The sequence below is a fragment of the Tinamus guttatus genome, unplaced genomic scaffold, assembly GCF_059628265.1.
Source record: "Tinamus guttatus ecotype Peru unplaced genomic scaffold, ASM5962826v1 Tinamus_guttatus_pri_ptg000282l, whole genome shotgun sequence".
In the NCBI taxonomy this organism is placed as follows: Eukaryota; Metazoa; Chordata; class Aves; order Tinamiformes; family Tinamidae; genus Tinamus; species Tinamus guttatus.
Genome location: NW_028288816.1, coordinates 842,147 through 868,881, shown reverse-complemented (window position 1 = coordinate 868,881; position 26,735 = coordinate 842,147). Strand labels below are relative to the sequence as shown.

The 26,735-nt window shown below is 43.5% G+C and overlaps 1 pseudogene; it reads left to right on the top strand.

The window, feature by feature from the left end:
- Positions 1-8,076: 8,076 nt before the first annotated feature.
- LOC148594227 (ATPase family AAA domain-containing protein 2-like) lies at positions 8,077-24,856 on the top strand (annotated as a pseudogene).
- The last annotated feature ends 1,879 nt before the right edge of the window (positions 24,857-26,735 follow it).

The following is a 26,735-nucleotide window of genomic DNA, read 5'->3' as shown; positions in this document are numbered from 1 at the left end:
AGCCGACTCGAGTGGTAGTGCCGTTCCGCAGCCTCTGCTGAGCACTGTCTGAGTCTCGTGCTGATCTCACCATCTTCCCAGAGACAGGACGCTGAGGTAAACGGTGCAACAACAGTGTTGAGACAAACACAATCCACAACTGTCTCTTACAGCAGGTCAAGGCATTACTAACTGCAAGGGCTTCCACATGGATGACGAGATTGAAAATTAAGAAGCGGGGGAGGGTTTAACTCAGCTTCTAGCCTGGCTGGCCCCGAGGGAAAAGCATCGAAGGTACCAGATCTCCAGACTCGGGCTAGGGAAAATCTGAGAAGAGCACTTTGGCCAGATGGGGACAATGCATTCATTAATGGTTCTTCGAAAGTAATAGAAGGGAAATGGGCCACAGGATATGCCATCATTAAGGGAAGGGAGCTGCTAGAGGAAGGAAAGCTGCCGTCTCCCTGCTCAGCCCAAACCACAGAATTGTATTCTCTAATAAGAGCCTGTGAATTATACCAAGGCAATGTAACAAATATCTTTACAGATTCTAAATATGCATGTGGGATGGTGCATATGTTTGGAAAACTGTGCCAAGAGAGAGGTGTGTTAACTTGCCGGGGAAAGGCATTGGTACAAAGGATGTGATTACCTGCCTCCTGGAGGTAGCAAACCTCTCCTCCTCCTCTCCTCCCAGTAGTCCAGCCATTACCAGAAAAGATATCTTTTCTTCCAGAAGCATTAGAGATAATTAAAAATAGTGGGGCAGAAGAAAGAAGGAAGCCATTGGGGCTCCCGAGGACTGGCAGGGGCCTTCCTCAAAACCTGCGCTGCCCTTGGTCTTTTTTTTGTTCTGGGGAAATGGGCTATTGAGGGCTGTAAGGCAAACAGCTGAGCCACAAGGGAAGCTGCAAGGGGAGGACGACCCTGGGCTGTGCGTCCATTCCAATGATCCAAGTAGACTCTAGTGAGAGGCCCCGTATAGGGAGCCTTAAGCATCTTCTGGTAAGGTAACAGGATGGCCCAAGGCATTTCTGACTGCCAACTACCTCAGCAACAACTGGCTCTGTAATTAAGGTGTTTTTAGAACAAAGAACTCCAATATATGGGTTGGTAGAGGCGATAGACACAAACAGATGCAATCTTCTTACGGGAAAGTTCCTTCAAGGTGTCGTGATTGCCCTGGGGATTCAAGGGGACTTGCATACCCCTTGGCATCTCCAGAGCTCTGGTACAGTGCGAAGGATGAATGGGAACATTAAAAGGCATCTTCTAAAATTGGTGTTAGAAGCTAAGATGCCATGGAGACAACTTCTACCATTCAAGAATGAGAGCAAAACCTAGGGGAGACATTCAACTGTTCTCCTTTGAAAGAATATTCAAGATTTCTCCACCCTACTTACACCCAAGCTGGCGGGAAGGTAGAGATGAGTGATCAATATGTGGGCAGAATACTTTCCCGTGTAAAGTCTCTCCAACAGGAAGTCCAGCTCGCACAGATCCTGCCCTTGGATTTTGCAGTACCAGGAGATCGGGTCTTGGTCAAAAAGCAGAAAAAGCACCACTGGCAGCAAAGTGCAGTGGACCTTAGAACCACAGAAACATCAGTCAAGACAGCTGAGCATGGATGGCCATGATGCCTGAAATCTGGACTTCTCAGTTGAAGGAAAAGGATGGAAAGCCCCGGATAACTCTCCTTAGAGCTGTAACGCTGTCTGGGGTTGGGTCAGGAGAATAAATGCTGGGTCTGTGGGAGTCCAGGAGGATATGAAGCCTAGCCATGGCTGCCAGCCCTATGGAACCCAGGTGCTTAGTTAATAACTTATGCAGAGTTCACTATGCTTCTAAAGATGGGTGTAGAGGTTTGTAAAAACAAATATTGAAAAAAAAGAGAGGGAGGGATTGAGTGGAATACACAAGTTTGTGTATTCACAAATAAGGGGACTCCCCCACAGTCTTTGGCTGATGAGTGGGACAAAGGAATATATGCAGGAGAGGAGACTGAGCGGAGCCATGAGTGAGTGGGACAGGAGAGCATAGGCTAAAGGGAGGTTGCTCGCCCTTCTTTGGCAGGCGCGATGGGGAGTTGGGTGACCTCAGGTGAGAGCAGATGGACGGAGGCAGGAGTTTGGTGTAGGCAGGCCGGGAAGGCTGTAACTTCTGAGCACCTTGGCCAGCAGGGAAAAGGAGAGGGCGTCCCTCACTCGAGAAATTAGGATAAAAGGGGGCTGCATCCTCCAGCAGTTGGAGAGACCCCACAGGGATATGCCCAGTGGACTCTTCCTTTATTCAAATAAAGTTTTAAGATTCCTCTGTCTCCTTTTTGGACATGCAGCTCTTGACAGTGAGATTTTCCGCACACGAGTTACTTACACTGTTGTTTTGCAGAATTAAATTAGCCTGTTAGTAACCACTGTTAATAAAGGGAACATTAAATCCACTCACATATTGAACAAAGCTGACTATCATGGAAAGGGAATGCAAAAGATCTTTGTGCAAGTATTCTGAGAGACCAAATTATCAAGTGGATATAGAACTGTATGTAACAACCATACTTAGAAAAGCTTTTATAGAGTCTAGTGAAAAATGAGCTTCAAGCTGAACAAATTCTGTAAGGCATTGCAATATCAAAGAAAAAGACAGCTTTCAAGCCATGAATTTGAAGGAAAACTAACATTTTGCAGAGGCCTTTTCTGATACTTCTATTCCTCTTTTTCATCATAGGTCTTCTTGATAACATTCAGATCTATTTTTAAAATAAACTCTTTTTTTCTTTTTTTTTCTTGATAATGTGCCAATATTTTGTGAGAGAATTAATTATTCCTGAAGTGATTTAAAAGACTCAAATACTTTGTCATCTTTTTCCCCCCAAAATCCTTCCCATTCTGGCATGATGCATGTCACGTGCCTAAAAGTGTGAAGAACTACAGCATAAATCCAAAATTAATCTTCATTTCCTGATATACAGAAATAACATCAAGCTAGAAGAACGCTTCTGCATTAACAGGATAACTGAACACTGTAATGATATCCATTTAAAAGGAATTCTAGAACAGCAGTTACTGAATTCCATTCATTACAAATAACACTATAAAGCCACCAGTTGGAATCAATTTACACGCTGACACCTGAGAAATGTATTGTTTGTATTTTTCCATCCTGTGCCAAGTGCATAGAGGTATTTTCTTTTATTCCTCAAAAATACAAACATCTCTTCCTTGAAATTCTGTAAATTTGATGGCTTCACAAGTATACGCAAAATAATTTTCACAAGCTCGTTATGCACTGTAATCAATGTTCTTCATGTGTAGATTTTATTGAGTATTTCATTGTTAAATTCCTACAAGCAGTAAAAAAGAGACCTGATTTACAGTGTTTCCGTATCTGTTGCAGAAGAACAAATACTGGCATTGTGTCATTAATACAGAACTTCAATGCAGAACTGCTACTTGTTAAAAAAAATGCCCTATATAAACAACAAAATACATAAAAAATACATGAAGAACAAAATACCCAGACAATAGGTTCATTTCTATGTCCACATTTCTGCTTCCATAGGGGAATCTGAAAGTCATAAGTAATTTTAAATAAAGATTAACACAAGTGGTTCTTTGCCAGGCGACACATAGCACCCGCTTATACCTGTGCTGCAGAAAAACAAAACAAACAAACAAAAAAAAAACCCACAAACCCACAGCATCAGTTTTGACATTTCCAGAGCACTCAGTGGCCAACAGCACCGCCTAAATACACCATTCTGCTACACTGGCAGGTTACAGGAAAGATGTGTTGTCTTATAAGCAGCTCCGAAAGCATGAGATAAGTAGGGATCATCAATATGGATCAGTACAGGGTGATCCATAGGCCTCCTATCAGGGCCAGCTGCCAGGCCCCAGAAGCCCAGGCACCCCAAGGCCTTTGAGGCAGCCCCAAGTGCTTCTAGGGCTGCCTTTAACCACAACCCACCGGCCTCCTCTCACTGGAGGTGAAAACTGCACAGAATTCCTCCAGGGGGTACTGATCCCAGCTTCGGGTGTAGCCACACAGCTTCCAAACACCTTCCTCACCCCGCCGCCCCATTTCATGACCTCGCTGCCATTTCATGTCCCCGCCGCTCTGCGCAGGGGCAGATGCTCCTGAAGTTGTCTTCATGTGAAAATCTTTTATTCTGAGGAGAAAACAGGAGCTAAAAATGTTTTCAGATCTGAAAGCCTGTTGTCATCTCGGGACTCACTGATTTAGAAAGAAAATACATGGGTGCATCACAGGGTAAATGAATAGAAGAAATTACTTGCTGGGAGGCTGCTTGAACACTGGCTCGTGTTGCCAGGAAACAGTGGTGGGGTCTCAGTCCCTGGATATCTGAGAATGGCTGAGGTCGGAAGGGACCTCTAGGGATCGTCTAATCCAACCCCGCTGCTCAAACAGGGTCAAAGCTGACAGGACCCGGTCCCGGTGACCTGGGCAGGGGGCTCCAGCCCTGTTTAATACTTGCCTTGTGTCCTTTTTTTTTTTTTTCAATAGAGAGAGGAAAGCAAAATGGTGTTTTCCCCATTAAGGGCAACTTTTGCATTGGCGGTGTGCGGAAAATCTCGCTGTCAAGAACTGAATGTCCAAAAGGAGACAGAGGAGTCCTAAAACTTTATTCGAATAAAGGGAGAGTCCACCGGGCATATCCCTGTGGGGTCTCTCAAATTGCTGGGGGACGCAGCCCCCCTTTTATCCTAATTTCCCGACCGAGGGACGCCCTCTCCTTTTCCCCATTGGCCAAGGTACTCAGAAGTTACAGCCTTCCCGGCCGCCTACACCGAACTCCGGCCTCCCGCCATCTGTTCTCACCTGAGCTCACCAACTCCTTTGTCCCCCTTGCTGAAGAATGTGGGGCAATTGCCCTATTTCCCTTTGTAAAGGCCCCCATCTCCTTGCAGATGGCTCTTTTTGTCCTTCTCGGCTCATGGCTCCACTCAGTCTCCCCTCCCTTTGTCCTGCTCTTCAGCCATACTGTGGAGAAACCCCCTTATTGATGAATACAGAAACTTGAGCATTCCGCTCAATCCCTCCTCTTTTTCTTTTCTTTTTTTTTCCTCCCTCCTTTGGACAATATTTGTTTTTACAAACTAGGTTATTAACTAACAACCTGTGTTCAGTATGTCTAGTATCCATGAGTAGTCTTCATATTCTCCTGGACTCCCACAGACCCAGCAACCCAGAGTTTATTTTCCAGACCCACTCCCCGCCAGCGGTACAGATCTACGGAGAGTTAGCCGGGGCTTTCCAGACAATAAGGCCACCCCTTAGCCACTGGGTCTAACATTTTAGAAAAATAAGCTATTGGTATTCTCATGCCTCCATGTTTTTGCACTAAAATTCCCTTGCCATGGCTCTGTTCTCCTTCTCATGTCCATACCACAACATTGGGGCTGTTTTGGGTTAAACCCCCAGCCAAAATATGCCCCAAATATATGTAATAAACCCTTTTTGGGCCAAGAAATTGAGTAACTTCACAGCAGTTTCCTTCACCACCCTCTCTTGTTCACCTGATAGGGGCAAGTCATACTGCAATAACCTGGCTTCTGGGGGTGGGATATTCAGTATTTTCTGCAAGGCTTGTCCAAATAGGACCGGTGCCTTGGTGTATCCTTGCAGGAGGACTGTCCTTGTCAATTGGTGTTTTATCATTTTCCTGGAACTGTCCACACTTCTGAGTTCACTTCAGCCTAGCTTTATCAGACACTTTGCACAAAGTTACAGTAGTGCTAACTTCTTTATCATCCCCCACAATATCAATTGACATTCCCAATCCAGCCATCAACTCCAACCCCTCAGCAGATTGCCTCTCTCTTTTGTTACATAGATTCCTCTAGATGTTGCCCTTAACCGTATTGACACACATTCTTTCTCGATCACCCTTCTCAGTATCATGAGATACTGGCACAAAAGCGGACAAAGACTAGGATCGTCGTCCGACCCTACAGGGGGCCACCTAAATCCCTCTGGTAACTTATATTCTGGCCAAACAAAACAACAATATTTTATCATTAGTTCCTTAATTATTTCTAGGGGAATGCATAAGTTATCCCAAACCCTCAAAAGTCTTCCCAAGGGACTATATAGGTATAAGTCGAGGTGGTCATACCTTTTTCCCAACACCCTCTTTTGGCTTCCCTTTGCTGCCTTCCCTGGCTGTCCATATCGGGGTCGTCACCCCTTTTGTTCCCCAGTCCCACAGTACTCACCAGTGAGATTTCAATGGTCCTTTCCGTCGGACCTAGCCCTTTCCGTCGGACTTAGCGCTACCGGGAGGTCCTTTCCGTCAGACCTAGCCCTTTCCGTCGGGCTTAGCGCTACCGGGAGGTCCTTTCCTTCAGACCTAGCCCTTTCCGTCGGGCTTAGCGCTACCAGGAGGTCCTTTCCTTCAGACCTAGCCCTTTCCGTCGGGCTTAGCGCTACTCGGAGGTCCTTTCCGTCAGACCTAGCCCTTTCCGTCGGGCTTAGCGCTACCCAGAGGTCCTTTCCGTCAGACCTAGCCCTTTCCGTCGGGCTTAGCGCTACTCGGAGGTCCTTTCCGTCAGACCTAGCCCTTTCCGTCGGGCTTAGCACTACCCGGAGGTCCTTTCCGTCAGACCTAGCCCTTTCTGTCGGGCTTAGCGCTACCGGGAGGTCCTTTCCGTCAGACCTAGCCCTTTCCGTCGGGCTTAGCGCTACTCGGAGGTCCTTTCCGTCAGACCTAGCCCTTTCCGTCGGGCTTAGCACTACCCGGAGGTCCTTTCCGTCAGACCTAGCCCTTTCTGTCGGACCCCTTGAGGACCTCCTCCCGGTCCTACCTGCGGATCCCCCTGATCCGCTTCTCGTCTGTCTCCGGACAGTCTCGGGAACCCAATCAGTCGTCCGGTGCAGGCTGCCGTCGAAGGGAGTCGATCACCAAAAGCTTTGGTGAGGCGCGCCGTCGACTCCAGTCGCCGTCTGCCGTTCCCGGAAGGTGGAAGGATCCCGGACGAGCCCCCAATTGTGCGGAAAATCTCGCTGTCAAGAACTGAATGTCCAAAAGGAGACAGAGGAGTCCTAAAACTTTATTCGAATAAAGGGAGGGTCCACCGGGCATATCCCTGTGGGGTCTCTCAAATTGCTGGGGGACGCAGCCCCCCTTTTATCCTAATTTCCCGACCGAGGGACGCCCTCTCCTTTTCCCCCTTGGCCAAGGTACTCAGAAGTTACAGCCTTCCCGGCCGCCTACACCGAACTCCGGCCTCCTGCCATCTGTTCTCACCTGAGCTCACCAACTCCTTTGTCCCCCTTGCTGAAGAATGTGGGGGAATTGCCCTATTTCCCTCCTTTGTAAAGGCCCCCATCTCCTTGCAGATGGCTCTTTTTGTCCTTCTCGGCTCATGGCTCCACTCAGTCTCCCCTCCCTTTGTCCTGCTCTTCAGCCATACTGTGGAGAAACCCCCTTATTGATGAATACAGAAACTTGAGCATTCTGCTCAGCGGTGTGGAATAGCACTGTTTCTGGGTATGGGGCAGGCCGCATAGTGCTGGCCCATCCCATTTACAACCCGTCTCCGCGGGTGCTCAAGGCCGGAGCTCTCCATTCCGGGAAGCTGCAGCCATCCCATGGCTATTCCAGGAACTGCGAAGGACCCGGGACACCGAGCGCAGGGGCGGCGCCTTTAAGGGGTGGTTCTGGGAGAGCCCCGCCTCCCAGCAAAAAAGGGCAGGGTCGGGGCCCCCCTCAGCCAATCAGGCGCCGGAAAAGCAGGCGGCCCCAATTTGGAGGCGCGCTGCGCTGTGGGAGGTGCGCTGCGCTGTGTCCCTCCGCCGCGAGCCGGAACTAGCGGCCGCAGAGAAAAGAGTCCGCGGGGGGAGGCGGCCGGCGGCGCTCGGCCGGGGCAGGCGGGAGCCGCGCGGGCTGGCGGCGCGGCGGGGAGCGGCGGGGAGCGGCGGGGAGCGGCGGGAGCGGCGGGCAGGAGGCGGCGCGGCTGCGAGTGGAGCGGAGCGGGGCACGGCGCGGCGGAGGGATCCGTGGGGAGGGCCACGGCTGCGGCGGAGAGGAGAGCACCGCACCAGAACTCGCGGTGTTGCCGCGTGCTGTCCTGCGTCATGGCGGTGCTGCCGTCCCGCCGGGCAGTGACGGCAGCGACCAGTTTACCCCGCTGCGCGGTGGCCCTCGCGCCCGGGCCCGCAGCCGCTGCGGATGGCGTCAGGGATGCGGCTGCAGCGGAGGAACCAGAGCCGAGAGCGCAGGAGCAGGGGGTGAGCGCGGCGGGAGGGCGCAGGCGGCTGCAGGAGGGCGGCCCGGAGCGCGGGAAGGGGCCGGCAGCAGCCCCAGGGCAACCCCTCGCCCCCCGCCTCCAGCTGTGGGACCCCTGGGACAGGGCCGCCCGCAAGGGAAACCTGTGACACAGTCCAGGGAAATGTGTAGAGTTACCACCTGGGGTGCTTTTAAAACAAAGCAGTGTTTAGAAATCATCTTTACTTTGTGCTTAATTATGTCAGTCATTTGCATAGCGCAAAATGGTTAATGATATTTTTTTTTTTTAAAGGGGATTGACACGGATCCAGTGAAAATGAGTGCGACTGTGGCTGGCATCAGCGCAATGCAGATAGATAGTGCGGTAAGCGATTTAAGTTGTTGTGTTAGAGGGATTTTTCCAGGGTTTCTGATGGAATCATAGAATCATAGAATCATAGAATGCTTAGGGTTGGAAGGGACCTCTAGAGATCATCTAGTCCAACCCCCCTGCATACGCAGGGACACCTAAAGCACGTGGCACAGGACTGCATCCAAACGGGTTTTGAAGATCTCCAGAGAAGGAGACTCCACAACCTCTCTGGGCAGCCTGTTCCAGTGCTCTGTCACCCTCACTGTTAAGAAATTTTTCCTTAAGTTCCTATGGAATTTTTGATGTTTCAGTTTCCGGCCATTTCCTCTAGTCCTATCAGTGGCCACCACTGAAAAGAGACCATCCCCGTCCTCTGCACTCCCTCCCTTGAGGTATTTATATACACTGATTAGATCCCCTCTCAGCCTTCTTTTCTCCAGGCTGAACAGGCCCAGCTCCCTCAGCCTCTCCTCATAGGGCAGATGTTCCAGGCCCCTGATCATCCTTGTGGCCCTGCGCTGGACTCTCTCCAGCAGCTCCACATCCCTCTTGTACTGTGGAGCCCAGAACTGGACACAGTACTCCAGATGTGGCCTCACCAGGGCTGAGTAGAGGGGCAGGAACCTTTTGTAGGCTGCAGCTTTCTTTAATGTGTGAAATTATTCTGTTGAATTGATCTTTAGGTGCGATTTGATGGGGTGGGTGGTCTTTCCGACCACATTGCAGCCCTAAAAGAGATGGTGCTTTTTCCAATGCTTTACCCAAAAGTCTTTGAGAAACTCCAAATTCAGCCGCCAAGGTAATACAGCTTTACAAAATGCTAATTCCGCTGTTTTGGGGAGGATATTACACTGAGACATCAATATATTTGTTTGTGCTTCAAACATTTGGGCATTTTTTTTTAGTAGTGAAAATATTTTATTTAAAATGTATAAAGTCGTGAGCATGTGCAGGTTCAAAATGTAAGCAAAGGCCTTGGCATGATCAAAGACCTAGTGTATGGTGCTTGAAAAAGGGAGTATATTAGACAACTCTAACTGAAGAACAAACTAGTATTATAAAACTTGGAGCCCCAGAAGTTGTCTCTTGTTTGTCTCCCTTCTGCCGTGGTCCCTTGTGGCGCCTGGGGGCCGTTTTGGACGTGTCCTGCTGGACACTGCACTCTCTCCAGAGCAGAGCGGGGGTCTGAGTTTGTTAATGCCCTTGGTTAATTTTGCTTATTGGCATGTGACATCCCTTAGAAACACAAAACTTCCTCCTGCTCTGACTGTTCTCACAATTTGGCTGTTACTGCAGTTCTGGATATAAAGTGTTTTGGTTCGGAGGAGGGGGTTGATCATCTTAGGGATGGGGCTTCAAATGGGCGTTTTTGATAATTTTGTCCCATGTGAATCTCTCTTTATTACACAGGCTGCTTATTCTACGGCCCCCCAGGGACTGGAAAGACTCTGGTTGCCTGGGCCCTTACCAACGAGTGCAGCCAAGTTGGCAGGAAAATATCCTTTTTCATGAGAAAAGGTGCTGACTGCCTCAGTAAGTGGGCAGGGCAGTCGGAGCGCCAACTTCGTTTGCTCTTTGAGCAGGTAAGGTTGCAGTGTGCTCTGGCAGAGCTGGGGCTGTAATCTTTTGTGATGAAGATTTTTTGGAGGAAGACTTGCCCTTTTTTTACTTTTATTTATTTATTTATTCTGTCCATTTCTAAGACTGAAATGGGAACACTGGTGTTCTCTTTCCCAGTGCCTCTGTACTTTGGATTGAAGAGTTGAAATCTTGGAGATGTGTTGGGGAAGATTTAAAAAAACAAACGAACAAAACCCCCGAAATCCTCAAACCACAATATTTTTCCCCACCAAAACCACAGAGGAGGTTGCACAAGATAATGGCTCAGGTTCCGAGGGAAACAGATGCAGGGGGAGAACACGTCACTCCGTCAGCTCAGCTGTTAGAGATCTCTGTTGCTCTAAAAATCTGCTCCAGTGATGTTGCAACCACAGCGCATTTCACGCGTTTCCTCGTAGGGTAGCACCGTTTTACTTACATCATATTCCTGCATCCCTGTTCTATTCCAGGCCCATAAATTTCGTCCTTCCATCATTTTCTACACATAATGTGCTTTATCTTTGTGGAAAGAAGACCAAAACCTGTTTATATATGAAATATTATCCTGCAAACCTGTACCTCAATTATACTAAATTTCATGTGACTTTAAGCAATAGTTTAAAGGCATTCACTAAGCTTGATATCAGCATAACGTTTAAGTGACCTTCTCTATTTTTGAGAGCCTTAAAATGAGCCCTCTCGCTCATCAGCATCTTAATGAGCAAAAGCTTGTCCTTTCTCAGGTATCATTAGAGAAAATAATGCATAATTTAACAAAATTTACTAACCCAGTGAAGCAAAATAATGTGCTTTTGTTTTTTTTGTTTTTTTTTTTTTTTCTACTAGCTCAGTTGTATCAACACTGCTGGCACCTATGGATGGGTTGGGCAGCAGAGGAGAAGTCGTCGTCATTGGAGCCACCAACAGGCTGGATTGGATAGATCCTGCGCGACGCAGAGCCGGGCGCTTTGAGTGAGAATTCCTTTTTAAACTGCCAGATAAAGAGGTAGGAACTTGTATTCAGTCCTGGTGCTCATCCAGCAAATCCTTCTTGCTGACAAAGCCGTGTCACAACACGGTGTCGTGGAGCAGGTAAGCGGGAATGCAGCCCCGTGCAGCTCACACACAGGAGCAATATCCTGAGAGACCGTCCTGGTGCGGAGGGTGGACACGGTACGAAAGAAGAGGGACAAGCCCTAGGGAACTCCATTGTCCCAAATAAAAATGAGTAGGTTTAAAAGTACTGTTTCTAAGCAATGAAAGAATGGGTATATAACAACCCAAAGTATTAAAAAAAGGAAAATTCCATGTGAAGCTGATTTTTTTTTTTTTCTGTCTTTTGCTAGTTAGCCAGAATATCTTGACTATTGTTAGGTTTTTGTTTGTTTGTTTTAATTAGCACTTCTGGGGAAAAGGATAAAGTGGAGTATGACTGGAAGCAAGTAAAAATGCACCAAGCATTTATTTATTTAATGAAACAGTGTATTTTCCATAAGCATTTGCCTCCTGTTTCCATCCAGTTTCTGGATCGGTGCTACTAGCTTGAATCACAGTTGCTCTTTGTAGCAATTGCAGCAATTGGAACCAGTGCTAGGACTATTTTGCTTGAATGAACTGACAGAAGAGCAAACTAGTGAGTCTGTTGTCATGATATCTTGCTACATTTGAGATAAGTTTTCTTTGAGGAAAACCTTTTCTTTGCAGTTTTCTAATGTTTCTTTCCCCAAATCAATAGGTCTCCTACTTGTCAAAACTTAACTTTTATAGAAGCTTTACTTGCCTTTTGGCCTTAGGTCTGCAGAAAGAGTTTAATGGAACAAACAGAAATATTAAGCTTTGAAAAGCTTACACTTTAACAGATTAAGGCAAGTGATTATTTTAAACTTGTAGGAATTTTAATGTGAGGGGTTCTGCCTCTGCCTTTTGACTCAAGACAAACTATAATGCAAGCACTTTGTTTCTAGGCTAGAAAAGAGATTTTCAAGCTTCACACACGAAACTGGACCCCTAAACCATGTGACACGTTCCTTGATGAGCTGGCTGAAAAAGCTGCTGGTAAGTTCAAAAATGAAGCGAGTTCCTGCATGTGACTGAGTCTGCAGGAGTTAGAGCTCGTGGCGCACGGCAGGGGGGAACCAGGCTCTTGCACCTCGCTGCACAACTAGCCAGGGAGCCAGCTGCGTGTCCTCAAAGCCATCGGAGTGAGACACTTCCATCCACTTACTGCTTTACTTTCTGTCTCTCCAAACAGCAAGTGGCTTTTGGGGCAACTTCCTCGGGAGAAAAGTTTTGCTTAGAAGGTTCAGGAGAAAAGTCTGGCTGGTTCGTAAGCGTGCAGGGTGGCTAACAAAACCTCTGTACTGCAGCAACACTTTTCACATTTCCTATTAGACTGTTTTAACCTGCATGCAAAGTCTTCGCGTGTTGCACTTTGGCACCTTGACCTTTCTGTGTTGCCACAGCCTGACATAATGCTCCGTTTGATGTTCTGTTTTATTAGGATACTGTGGTGCTGATATCAAGTCCGCATGTGCTGAAGCTGCCCTCCGTGCTTTGCGACGCCGCTACCCTCAGATACACAGAAGCCCTGAGAAACTGCAGCTAGATGTCTCTTCAATTAAAATAACAGCAAAAGATTTTTTCATGGCTATGGAAAGAATTGTACCAGTTTCACAGAGGTCTGCGGCTTTGCCCGGACAAACATTATCACCCATTTTTAAACCACTGCTTAATAAGACTTATCAGAGAACTTTACAAGTCCTGCAGAGAGTATTTCCCCACGCAGAACTTGTCCTAAAGAAGGACCAGCAGCAAGGCAGGACCATAACATGTACAGCTGGTTAAAACTACTTGTTGTTTTAGCTATCATCATTTCACCTCATAGGAATTGAAGCATTTGTGGATCACACTGTGCGATGTGTGAGATCACATGCATCACATTTCCTGGCAACATCCTGCTGGCTTTTCTACCTGGAGAGTTGCTAGGTTCATTTTTATTGGTAGAGCAGGCAGAAAGCCACAACAAATGCAAGCAGAGATGCTAGGTGATCCATAATTGCTTCCCCTCTCTGTTCTCCGCTTCTACCTTCTCCTCCCTGAGTGATCCTGGAGGATCTTTGTGCAGAAGATGTGTTGATCTACATACCCTGGCTTAGGAGTCTTGAGACAAAGGCCAGTTGGTGGCCATCACATTCACTTAATTCCCATACTTTTACTGTGGGACACAGATTCCAGACACACATGGCCTGGTGGGTTGTGTGGGTGTCTAGCAAGTGCAGTTGTTGTTGCTGATAATCACATTTCTTTGTTCTTAGGGCAAAAAAAGGGACTTTTTGCCAATAAAGAAATAAAACTTTTGCAAAACATAAGACTTAGGTGAGCTTTGTAGAGCCTTGTGCAATCTCTTTAGACCTGTGGTAGGATCAAGTCTTCAAAAATCGCATTTAGTGTGAGCCCATCCAAGGGAGAAAGAGAAGATAAGTGGCTTTTGGGGCTGCTTTGGAAGCTGTATTAGAGTGAGACATGCAGACTATCCAGGCAAGTTAAAAAAAACCCTTCTTGTCTTCCAGATGATATGAACGCTACTTTACAAAGCCATTTCATCTGGAGTGATGAGGAGTCACTTTCAGCCTTTGAAGATGAGGAGACTTTTCCTGAAAAGACTTGTCGAAAGAAGAAAAACTTCCTTGACTTCAAGAGGTAAATGCCTGTCCCCTTTTAGGTTCAGAATCTTCAGCTTGCTGTGTCTTTGGAAAGAGATTATGCTGCTTGTGTCTTCTCTCAAGAGAAACTTGAAACATAGCAAATTAACATTGATGTCTTTATTCATCACTATGTGCTTTAAACTTGCTATTTTCTAATTTTGTTCCAGAAATGCTTCTCACCAGGCAACGTGTCACAGGCCAAGGCTCTTGCTCTCTGGAGAGCCAGACCGTGGGCAAAGCTCCCACTTGGCGCCCGCAGTCATACACGCCCTGGAAAAGTTTCCAGTTTATACCCTGGACCTGCCAGTTCTGTTTGCTAGTGCCTCATCACCAGAGGAAATAGGTGCACAGGTATTTTTTTTTTCCTTCTTTCTTTAATCTCATGAGATTCACTGTCTGTCTGTAAACTGCTCAAGTGAGGTAAGTGAAATTGTTAATGGAGGTGGTCTGCTTTTACTGTACTTTGCTACTATATTATAACATTTTGACCTTTGATGAGAGACGGACACGTAAGCACAGATGTTCTATCGAGTCGTGCGGCTCTTTAGAAGTTAACTTACATGTAAGCAGTCTTGCAATCAGGCAGCAATCTGGATCTCTGTCTGTGTAGCTCTCAATTTTTGAGTCAAATCAGAAATTTTACTCTACTATTAATAAGTTTTGCATGGTGAGGTTTTTTTTTTGTTTGTTTGTTTGTTTATTGGTATGTTGCCTTTACGCACTTCTATTTTATTAGGCCAGTTTGATGCGTAGTTATTTATGAGCAGCCTGTGCTCCCTGGTTCATTGCTCTCACCACAGCTTTCATTTTACTAGTTTATCCGAGAAGCTCAGAGGACAGCACCAAGTATAATTTATATTCCACGGATCAATGCGTGATGGGAAACGACTGGCATTACATTGGAAACTACCTTTACAACGTTCCTAGAGAACATTCCAGCATTTGCTCCGGATTTGGTGCTTGCAGCAGCAAGCGTATCGTACATGGATCTCCAAGATGAGGTATTTCTGTCAACACTTTTCCCAATTCTTCTATTCAGTTTCATTTTATGAATCCTTTAAGTATACGAATACTGTCCTCCCTCAAGCAAATGGATCCTTTTATTACGAGGGCACCCTTCTGAATCCTGTAGATTTGCTTAGACACAAAGCAGCGCTGAGAACGTTTGTCTCAGTTGTTTTGTGAGTCAAGGGACTCGCTTCCATTTCAGCAGGAGACCTCAAAGGTGGGGGATGTCATCACTCTGTCAGTGCATCGTGTGCTCGTCCATTCCCTGAGCTTAAATTCTAGAGCTTTTCCTCAAAGAAGATATTTTATTTGCCATCCTGACCTAAAGAAATCTAGCCTTTGATCACCAGGAAGATAACATCATTATTATTATTATTATTTTTCAGATCATTATTAAGCTTAACTTAAAAAATCCTCTTTTTGGCATAGTGATCTTGTCCCTGTAATGTCTTTCCTTCTCATGCTGTAGATACAAGAGTTGTTTATTGAATATTATGGAGAAGTTTTCAATATCCCGTTGCCTACTAAAGAAGAGAGAAGCAACTTTTTTGAGGACTTAATTTTAAGTCAAGCTGCTAAACCTCCTGCATCTAGAAAGAAAGCAGGTGAGCCTATTCTATAGATAAAAATTTGCTAACTGTATGTTAACAGCCTTACAGTATTTGTTTTGGTAGTGGGTTTCCTATCAGTAACTCTGTGTGTGCTCCTATTTGGGTGCTGTGGATGGAATAAACTTTTCTGGTTCCCTTCAGCTCGGCAGGCCCTGGAAGTGCTGCCGGTGGCGCCGCCGCCTGAACCTCGGGAACCACCACGGGGAGAAACGCAAGGGGCAGAGGAGCAGGAGGAGGAGTCCCTTGGTGCACTTAGCGTTTTCTTAAGGGATGTTACTCTCAGGCTTGTTACTGACGGACGTTTCAAGGCCTTCACAAACCCTGTTGATGCAGATGAGGTAAACTGCTCTGGGTCTGTAATACTGTACTGTCTGGGTGTAGTTTTAACTGCCCGGTGTTGGTGTGCTCTAGCGAAAGGCTTATCTTTAGCACTGCACTAAAAGGATTTCTTTTTGAGGAGCAAAAAGTGTTTTGTATTTTATTTTGCTGACTCCCTGAGGCTCTTCAATGTCCTTTTTTTGAGTAGTCACTGAAAGCCCTGGTTTCCTCCTAGAAAGTCAGAGCAGCTACTACCAGAGTTTGCCTGGGGAAAGACTTTGATATGCAGGTATGCTACAACTCTGAAATAGACAGTCAGATTTCTTTGGGGCTGTTGGAATAAAGCCTAAAGGTATTGCTACGTGTTTGTTGGCTGTCAGTGGTTCCTCTGGGAACAGGAGAAGAGCAGATGTTTGAAAAAAAATTCAAGATTCCGCCTGCCATTTTTTCTCTGGCTCCCCAGTGCAGGATCAGCCATAAATGACATGTGGTTTCATCTTCCCCCAAAACTTCCAAGTCCCTCTTTTTCTCATTTAATTTACTGACTGTGCCCCCATCTTAACAGACTTATACTTCAGAGTTAGTTGCAATTTTAATACAGCTGTGTATCAGCAAGGGCCCTGTTCCTCTGGGCATCCCTTGTCTTTCCCTTCCAGGCTCTTGACATGTGAATAGTCTAAATAAACAGAGGTCTCCTCACCTAAACTAGCCTTGAGGCTCCTCTCACGCTCCCAGTAAGGACATAATTAGCTCTGCTCCAGGTATCTCCTCCTAAGGGAGATGCCTAGAGCAGCTGCTTCCAAAGGGCAATTCCGGCAGCGGATTTCCTGCTGCCCAGAGCAGAGCCTGGCTCGGGTGGCTCAATCCAGTGTATTTACTGTGATGTTCTGAAGCTGAAGGAAGCCAATCCTGCTCTGCATGTCTGTTCCCTTCGCTGTCCCACACACACTCCCCAGCTTCCTGCTGCTTTTCTTCTCCCTTCCAGTGTGTCTCTTCAAAGCCCTTTGAAAGAGCCCTTCCTTTTTCAAGCAGCTAACTGGTTAATTCCACTATCTGCTCATAATGTCACAAATATTCAGGGTTTTTAAGAAGTCATTATTTGAATTTATTAAAATAAAGTGGGTAGATACTGTGTAAGTCTAATAAAACCTCTGAACCCATCTATTTAATTTGTGGGTACCTGATTATATCACAGTTATTAAACAGCCAATGGACCTTTCAACAATTCTCTCTAAAATTGACTTGCACCAATATATAACTGCAGGAGATTTTCTGGAAGATCTTGATCTAATCTGTAGCAGTGCCTTAGAATACAAGCCAGATAGAGAAGCTGGAGGTGAGGATAGCTCTTTATCCCTCATTTAGACAACATTTAAAATGCATAGATTGAGAAGAGTTGTCTCTTTACAATGGCCTTGGGATTAGCTCACTTGAAACATCCACAGAGAGCATTTCTTGCCACTTTAAAAATTGATGTAGTGTTAAATTATTTAGAGATGAAATTACGTGCAGTCGGTGCTAATGAAGATGTAGTGCCTCTGCCTTGATTATTAACTTTTATGTTCTTCTGCCAAAACTATTCACTGAAATAGCTTGCAAAACCTCTTTGGGAAAAGAGTTCATCTTTTCCATATGATCCAAATCAAGGATTTCACTTAGCTAGTGGCAAACACTCAGTTCTGACTGTCAACTTTCAGATCGTCTCCTTAGAGACAAAGCTTGTGCTCTGAGAGATGCTGCCCATGCCATAGTGAAGGAGGAAATGGATAAAGACTTGGAACAACTTTGTGAAGAAATTAGAGAGTCTCGTGAGAAAAGAGGTATGTATTCCAACCCTCGGGATTTGAAGACTTGCCTCAGTATTTGTAAGTAGAAACGTGAGACCAACTGTTTTGCTGTCCGTTCTTCATTGCAAGGCTGCAGCTCTTCACAGGATGTGCCATCTCACTACGAGGTGATGCCACAGCAGCCCTCTGTTTCTGGATGTAATAAACAAGATAACAAGTGTAACGAAAGAATAGAGATGCCAGTGATGCCTGGAGCCTGCCCTACACCACTGCCTAATGGCAATTGTTTTTTCTTTTTAGATTTTTTTTTTCTTTTTTTCTCCCCACCAACAGGCTTTCTGGGTGATATTGCTAATGCCATTGATATCCTTCTTGTGACAAGGTTTTTGCCAGTGGAAACTTTGCCAAGGATTTCACCCGTCTGTTTTGTGCAATATTCTGTAAATAGAAAGAAGGGTGGGTTTTTTTGTTTTCCTTTGTGGAAGGCATAAGGACAAAAACAGTTTTAAACAGGTTATCTGAATCATAAAACTGTACTGAGAATTTTCTTTATCCTTCAGTTACTTTCTTGAAATGGTCTCTTTTTAACTCTTCCCAGCATTCACTCAGCTTTTGATCTTTACTGGTTTTATAAGAGATTTGAAGAAGAGCTTTTCTCCAAAGGCTTTTTTGCTATTCATCTCTATTAGTTCATGTAATGAGACAGTAAGCAACTTTACCCAATAGGCAGACAATAGGACTGCAAAGCAAGGCTAAAGTAGGAATTTTCTGGGCTTAAAAGTTTCAAATCTAGTTTAAAGTCTTGAATAAATTTAAAAATCTAACAGCAAATGGACCACATGAACTTGCAACCTTTTCTTTAGACCTACATGTGCAGTGAGATTTGTCAGTACTTTCAATTCTTTGGTTGTTTTGCTTGACATACGAGGAAGATAAGAAGAGCAGATTTTAAAGGAGGAGCTGCTTTGCTTATATTTTGGGTTGTTTTTTTCTAATATCTTATTGCAGTTCCGTCCAAAAGAAAACGCAAAAGGAACAATTGCACTTCCAGTGGTGAAACAAATAGGAGAAAGATTTTGCAGTGGAGTAAAGTGAATAGAAGTGGAGAAGACCAAGAGGAAGTAGACAGTGAGGGAGAAGAGTTCCTGGAAAACGGTGTTTCCAGCATGCACCAGACTGAAGGTGAGTTCATAGGAGGTTCTTGTGTGGAAGAAAGCCACAATAGTCTTCCACGACGACAGACAAATGTCTATGAAAATAAACATGAGACAGAAAACAAGAGATTTTTCCTCTGCGACTAAATCTGGCTCTGAAAAGAAAAGAGCCCAGTTTTCACCCAATTCAGGGCTAAGAAATTGAAATGAGACTTTGGATTCCCAAAATACAGCAAGTTTCCACGAGGATGATTCAGAAGGTGAGCGAAAGGTCCACCAGACCAGTTAGCTCAATTTTGTTGTTGAGGGGTTTACATTAGCCTCCTTTAATTTCATTCTATTATTTTTTTATAAATCACTGCACTGTGTTGCTTCCATTAAGATTCTGTTCCTCTCATTATGCCACCAAAGTCATTTTTCTTAAGCTGCTGCTCTTCTGATTCTGAAATCAGTTTTGTAATTCTGTCTCCTCGCAAACCAACAATCATTTGCTTTCTTTTATGGCACGTGCATCTTTCTGATAAGGAGCAGCTTGGGATAAGGAGCTGTAACTCGGCCTGTGTAGACTTAGTCACCATGTGGCAGAGATGACTCACATCCTAATGCTCGCTTCAAATGGGAGATGGGTTTTCTTAACATTCAAGTTCCTTAAGTAGGCACTGCTGTAATGGCAACTTTTGACTATTGCTTTTTTCTCCTCTCAACCCTGGGCTTTTCACTCCCACTGCTTTTTGATCTTGGTTCCTATTTTTTATGGAGGAGAAAGTAGAAGGCAAGTATTTCTCAGTGAGCAAATAACAGGGAACTGTAGGGAAAGATTGGATGCCACTTGTGGGATAGCTGATGGATAGCCTGTTCCGGAAAAAGAGAAATCATGACTTAAGAAAATGTTTTCATCCCAGAAACTTACATGCGTCATGAGAGTCTGGCTGGACGTCATGAGAGTCCGGTGGGAATTCCTGAGGAGCCGGATCCCCCCGTTGTGGTGGATTACAGCAAGCTTGGGGTATGTCTGTTTTCAGTTTTCTTTAGAACAAGGTAGGGAACTTTCTCCCCTCACTGCTGTGAGGGAAGCGGAGCTTGATGGGCAGTTGTGGGCAGTATTCCACTTGCCTGGTTGCTGTGTGTGGGTCCACTCCGACAGCCTCACTCCACGCACAGCTCCTGGACAGTGTTGACAGTCAGTTGTGCTGTGATGGGACTGTTTAGATGCTGAAGCCTTCAAGAGCTTTTGCAGAAGGTCTCGTGCTATTTTCAACTCGTGTTGTCTTCATTTTTTTTTCAGCATCTGCTGGATTCTCTCACTAAGAGGACAAGGACCTTCAACATCTTTTACCTAGAAAAAAATATACGCTGTCCTCTGCCAGTGCATTTACAAGCACCGGAACGATTATGACAAAACTAAACTCAATATGGTAAATTTTATGTATGTTTTCTAATGGTTATATATAGTATTGTGTCATGGTTACACAGTCTGCATGCCCTCTGGATATCATGCTTATTTCATATTCATTGCTTTAGTGCTTAGCTGTCATGTTATAAGACTTACTTATTTCCATCTGGAAGACATTTCATAGGATCATAGAATCATAGAATGCTCAGGGTTGGAAGGGACCTCTAGAGATCATCTAGTCCAACCCCCCTGCATACGCAGGGTCACCTAGAGCACGTGGCACAGGACTGCATCCAAGCGGGTTTTGAAGATCTCCAGAGAAGGAGACTCCACAACCTCTCTGGGCAGCCTGTTCCAGTGCTCTGTCACCCTCACTGTTAAGAAATTTTTCCTTAAGTTCCTATGGAATTTTTGTTTCAGTTTCCGGCCATTTCCTCTAGTCCTATCAGTGGCCACCACTGAAAAGAGACCATCACCGTCCTCTGCACTCCCTCCCTTGAGGTACTTCTAGACACTGCTCAGGTCCCCTCTCAGCCTTCTCTTCTCCAGGCTGAACAGGCCCAGCTCCCTCAGCCTCTCCTCATAGGGCAGATGTTCCAGGCCCCTGATCATCCTTGTGGCCCTGCGCTGGACTCTCTCCAGCAGCTCCACATCCCTCTTGTCCTGTGGAGCCCAGAACTGGACACAGTACTCCAGATGCGGCCTCTCCAGGGCTGAGTAGAGGGGCAGGATCACCTCCCTCGACCTGCTGGAGACGCTCTTCTTAATGCACCCCAGGATCCCCCTGGCCTTCTTGGCCACGAGGGCACACTGCTGCCTCATGGTCAACTTATCATCCACCATGACACCCAGGTCTTTCTCCGCAGAGCTGCTCTCCAGAAGGTCAGTCCCCAGCCTGTACTGGTGTCTGGGGTTATTCCTCCCCAGGTGCAGGACCTTGCACTTGGCCTTGTTGAATTGCATGAGGTTTTTCACCACCCAATTTTCCAGTCTGTTCAGGTCCCTCTGGATGGCAGCGCAACCCTCTGGGGTATCGGCTACTTCTCCCAGTTTCGTGTCATCAGCAAACTTGCTGAGGGAGCACTCCGTGCCTTCATCCAGGTCATTGATGAATAAATTGAACAGGACTGGACCAAGGACTGACCCCTGGGGGACCCCGCTAGCCACAGGCCTCCAACTAGACTGCACCGCTGATCACGACTCTCTGGGCCCTGCCATCCAGCCAGTTCCTAATCCATCTCACTGTCCACTCATCTATCCCACACTTCCGGAGCTTGCCCAGGAGGATGTTGTGAGGGACGGTGTCAAAAGCCTTGGTGAAGTTGAGATAGATGACATCCACCGCTCTCCCCTCGTCTATCCAGCTGGTCATTTCATCATAGAAGGCTATGAGGTTAGAACATCTCCATTTTTTAGTTTTCCTGTTTCTGAATCGACAATCACAGTAAGAGTATCTCAGGATGGTAAGGTATTTCTTTCTCTTGTAAGAGATCATTCCCTCCTTAAGTAAGATCATTCCCTCCATTAAGTAAGCTGAAAGTCTTCTGTTTCCACAAAGTTAAGATTTTGTGCTTTCCAGTTAGAACACTGCTAATATTATTGTTTTGGATACCCATATCCAATGTTGTTCTATTCTGAACAGAAACTATCAAATGGACCGATCTATGAGCTCTGCTCATAGAACTGTCATCTCAACAGCAAGTTTTGATAGATGGAACTGGTTATTTTAGAGAGCAGAAGGTATGGGGGAACAACAGTCTGGATTTATTATCTCCTGAAGTCAGTGAATAAGGTGAATGCAAAACTCCTATTCACCAAACCTCACAAATCTACAACCAGAGGATGTCTTGGAAACCAATAGGAGATAAGTACAGATATTTGGAAAGAAGTTGTAAATTTCTGCAGTTAATTGCAACAGATGGGTCTGGAAGCAGATATTATCACTAGGTTCAAAAGATATGAGAAAAATGAATGCACACCAGGTTTCAAAAACAAATGGAGAAAACAAGTCATGCTCTCTAACCAATCAATGACTGTGGCCATGAGGGTGTACGAAGGAATGGACCCAGAACATGGCCAGACTGGCATACACTCTCTACAAATCACCATTTTGCAACTGTTGGGAAGAAAATATTAGGATAAATGGACCATTGAGCTGACTCCTGGACAGCTTTGGTATCCCGGCTCTCTGGGAAGACAGGCACCTATTGTGTCATTGAACAAAAACCACCTAAGATTTGTCTCTTTACCCTGGGAAGATCCAAGCCAGCCACAGCTAATATAAATCTCACATAGAATATTTGAAGGTTCTGCCTAAGCTTTTTTATAATGTCAAAACAATGTGAGGAAGTGAGCTGTCCCTCTCTTCCTGTTAAAATCAAGTAGAATGTGAGATATTTCAATAATGCACCAATCACAGAGCAAGTAGAAAATACCTAAGTAGAAAAAAAAATGAGGAGATTGGTTCTCTATTCTGATTTTTACAACATTCAGGTAGGAACAGATTGATTCAAAAATCTCTACTCACTTTATAGTCTTTCAAGGAGTGTTTTTAGACACACTTGTGTCTTTCCTTCTACTATACTGCAGTCAAAGTATCCAATTTAGTCTGGAAAGTCTGATTGTAACAGACATCGCTTTTAGTGTTGCAATTCCTGAGTTGAATGCCTAAAGTATAAGACCATGTGCTTAGAATACATAAACTACATTATGTGGTAGCTCATGTGTTTTAGGTGTTTTCAAAGTAATATAGCCTCTTTTTAATATCCATGTTTCATTAGGGAAATAGAGATTCACATAATTTTACAGTATTTGTAGAAATTGTCATTATCAGAAGATACCTTGGCATTATCAGAAGACAATGTGATTCATGTGTTTGAACCTCCAAAATATGTATGACTGACATCAGTGAAGATAATTATTTAAATAGATATAAAATTTAAGATTTTTAATGTTATTTATTGTAAGTCTTAGCATCCCAATTTAACCATATAAAATTTAAATGGAAATTCTGCGTGATGTCAAGGATACTGTTGTAGAATTGCTATTCTTTGTGCATTCCAACTGATCAGAGATCTGGACAATTATTTTTATTACCAGAGGACTGGCAAATTTTACAGAACAGCTTAATAAAGTGTTCTTTATTATTTGGGTAATTGTTAACCACACTATAACATTAACTCTGTATGAAAAGATATGCCAAAGCAATTATAACATATTTGGTTGTCAGAAAAAGTATACTCTAGCATATTCTGCAGATTTGTGGTTTTTAAAAGGAAACCCTTAAAATTGGTTAAAATTTTGAGGTTCTAACTTGTACTATGAAATAAAAAATTATCTTCAAAGAAAAAAGATGAGAGGCAGAAATGGTTACTACCAGAAAATATTTTTATGACAAATATTTGATATCTCCCATAATACTAAATTAAATTGTAAGTCGTATACAGTACAGATTAGCAATTACAATTAATTTCTACAAAGGCAGCACAATTGTAAAATTGATGTTAAGATATTTTTATAAAATGTAGGTACTCATAGCATATTCAATTTTGCATAACATTGCAATAAGACTTATCTTTCAATGAAATGACATAGGCTAATAAATTAAATGAAAATAGTAATTGAGAAATTGACTGAGGAAATTAACTTAGGTTATTGTTATAAATGAGTCAATGTTAAATTTTACAATATCATTATGTAAAATATCTGATGGAAAGAAAATGTGAACTTGAATAAATAGAATTAAGCAACAGCACTCAGTTAAGGATATGTTTTATCATCTGCGATACAAATATCCTGAGAAAAAGTATGCTTTTCAGTAATATTATATTTTTCAGTGTGGCCTCTTACAACTAGATCTTTTGTTAATTAAAGACACATTTAGTTGTTTAGTAGTAGTAGTAGTACTTTATTTTGCATTTTTTACATAGCTAAAATTAATCAAGGAAATATCAGTTCCCTCAGAACTTCTAAACATGAAGTTGAAAGAACAGGTGCTATGTAGAGTTTTCACAGATTAAGATTACATTAGCAATGAGCTTCATGAGCTAATTTGTGAGTTGTTGTTCTCTCTGGTAATTATCTCAACATCTGCATACCTTTAGACATCTTTGAATTCATACTCCCTACCACTTATGCTAATAGATCGTGTCTGATTTTCCTTTGATTTAGTGAGCCATACAATAATAAAACTTACATTTCATTTCTCTTCAAAATCAAGCTGTTGACTTGTCAACATAAATATTTGTTGTGCTTCTTTCTACTTTTATTTTTCTTTTAACAACATTGTCTTTATTGCTTTTTTATCATGTCATAACATTTCCATGATTACTGCTCAATGCTGACTGATTTCTTTTACTCCACTTGATTATATCAGCAGGTACAACATTACTGCCTTCATTGTTCTCTTTGTTGTGGTTTACCTTTAAATGTCTCCTCATCTCACATCTTTTTATTTAGATGTTGAAGATGGCTAGGAATATCCACTAACTGCTATCAAGACAAACAACAACAACAACAAAAAGAGTTATTCATTCTTTTTCTGCTGGCCATTCTATTTCAGTTGGCCAAAATATCGAGTTACTAAAGTTTCATATCCAGAGATACTGGGAGTCATCAAAAAATGCAAGGAGAAATAAAAAGGATCATAACTAAAATTGGAGGGATTCTTTTATCTTTTTTTTTCTCCTTCTTTTGCAGTGTGAGATCAGAGCAGGCACACTGTAGGAGACATTGTAAGGGACACTATTGAACAAGCCAAAGTACAGACTTTGAGGAACAGCAGTAGGTGTTAACTGTATAGATCAGCTACTGAAAAATTATTTTTATCAGTTTTATAAGGAATGCATAGTTAAAAATTAGATATATTCCTTTCTATGTTATTTTATTTTTCTTTTAGTCTGAGTATTCTCTGTTGGCACTATGGAAAATGTTTATGTACCAAGTAGAGCATTTTAAGATAAAGGCAGCAAACTTGCAAACAAGGACATATCTGAAGGATGGAGGAAAAAAATTATGAGACTGAAGATGGAGTCAGGAGGCAATAACAAAAGACACAATGACTGATATTTCATTTACTGATTGAAAGGGGTAAAAATTAATGCTTGAAATTGAGATGTTTTTATTTAATTGCTTTTGCTTCAGTGTTTTTCTATTTGGTTATTGGTTGTTATGACATATTAAAATTAGGAACCCTACACAAAATCATTCTTTTTAATATTATATATATTTCTTTGCAATTTTACAAGTTTATATATCCATGGGTAAATCTGCAGGAAAATAACTAGCCAGAGGAAGTAGGTAGATCTACTATATACATACATCTACTACATACATATGATTAGCAAGGGCTCATTATTTCTATCTTCCGTGCAGGTAGCCCTACAAACAGAGAAGGAAAAGAAAATATACATGTAAACATGAAAATAATGTTGAAAATCCATCTCTCTATGCATATGACTCTATGTATGACATTTTTACCAAGGTTGTCTAGGATCTTTTGTACAAAACAATCTGCACATGATTATGGTTCACCCAAATAGTCCTATCTTCCTGATATGCCAATCTGTTAGAATGGAGGAATCATTTGATGGAAAATACTGGCTTCCCTAAGCACTAACACAATTAAAATCTCCTCGCCCCACCTCTTTTTTCTTTTCTTTTTTTTTTTTTTCTTTTTTTTTTTTTTGGAATAAGCAATTTCTGGTAATAGCAATGCAAAATAACTTTTGAGCTTAAAACGAAGCTTAAAATGAGATCGCTCTTCACTCAGGAAATCGGAGTTGTTTTTTTAAAAAAGTAACTGTTTCAAAGCTTAGCTAGATAGACGGAATTTGGGTCTGGGTTGTGGCACTTTGTTAGATTTGCTCACCAGAATAAACTTGCCTGGCTGATGTCTGAAGGGGGAATCTGTTTGAAATGCCACCTATGAATATATGCCTACCTGAAAGATAGTTGTCTAAGTCCCAGCTCTGTACTGGTGGTCAATCTAGTACAACTTATTTGCAATGGGATATCTGAAATATGCTTTTGGATGTCAAATATACAAAACAACACAGGTTAAACTTGGGTGATGGATTTATAGGTACCTAATTAGCATAGATAAGCACCATTTATAGGTGGCATCTCAAATAATTTGCACCTCTAAAAGTGTGTACAGCTGAAACTTTCTTTATATATCATAGTCACTTATCCATCTATAATAAGCGGAGGGAGAAAAATATCTGCAAGACAGTGATTCAGTACCTTAATCAAGGTATATTTCCTGGAATGAGAGAAAAAAAAAATCTTCCAGAGATAGCTATTTCTAGCCTTTCATAGTAGGGCTAATAAGCTACATAGCTAGTTTAAATGCCAAAAATGATGTGAGGTGATCCTACCTTTGGTGATACTGTGTTCTTTTGTTTTCCAATGTCATTTACTAGTAATTATTGCAATAATTCAAATTAAAATACATTTTTTCAAGGCCACACAGTGATTTGTCTCTGTAAGATGACTGAACCTATACCTTGAATTATGCTGTTTGTTCCATTGCTGGCCTATTAATTAGTGACATTCTTGGAAAAGACAAGTAACAGGTACCCT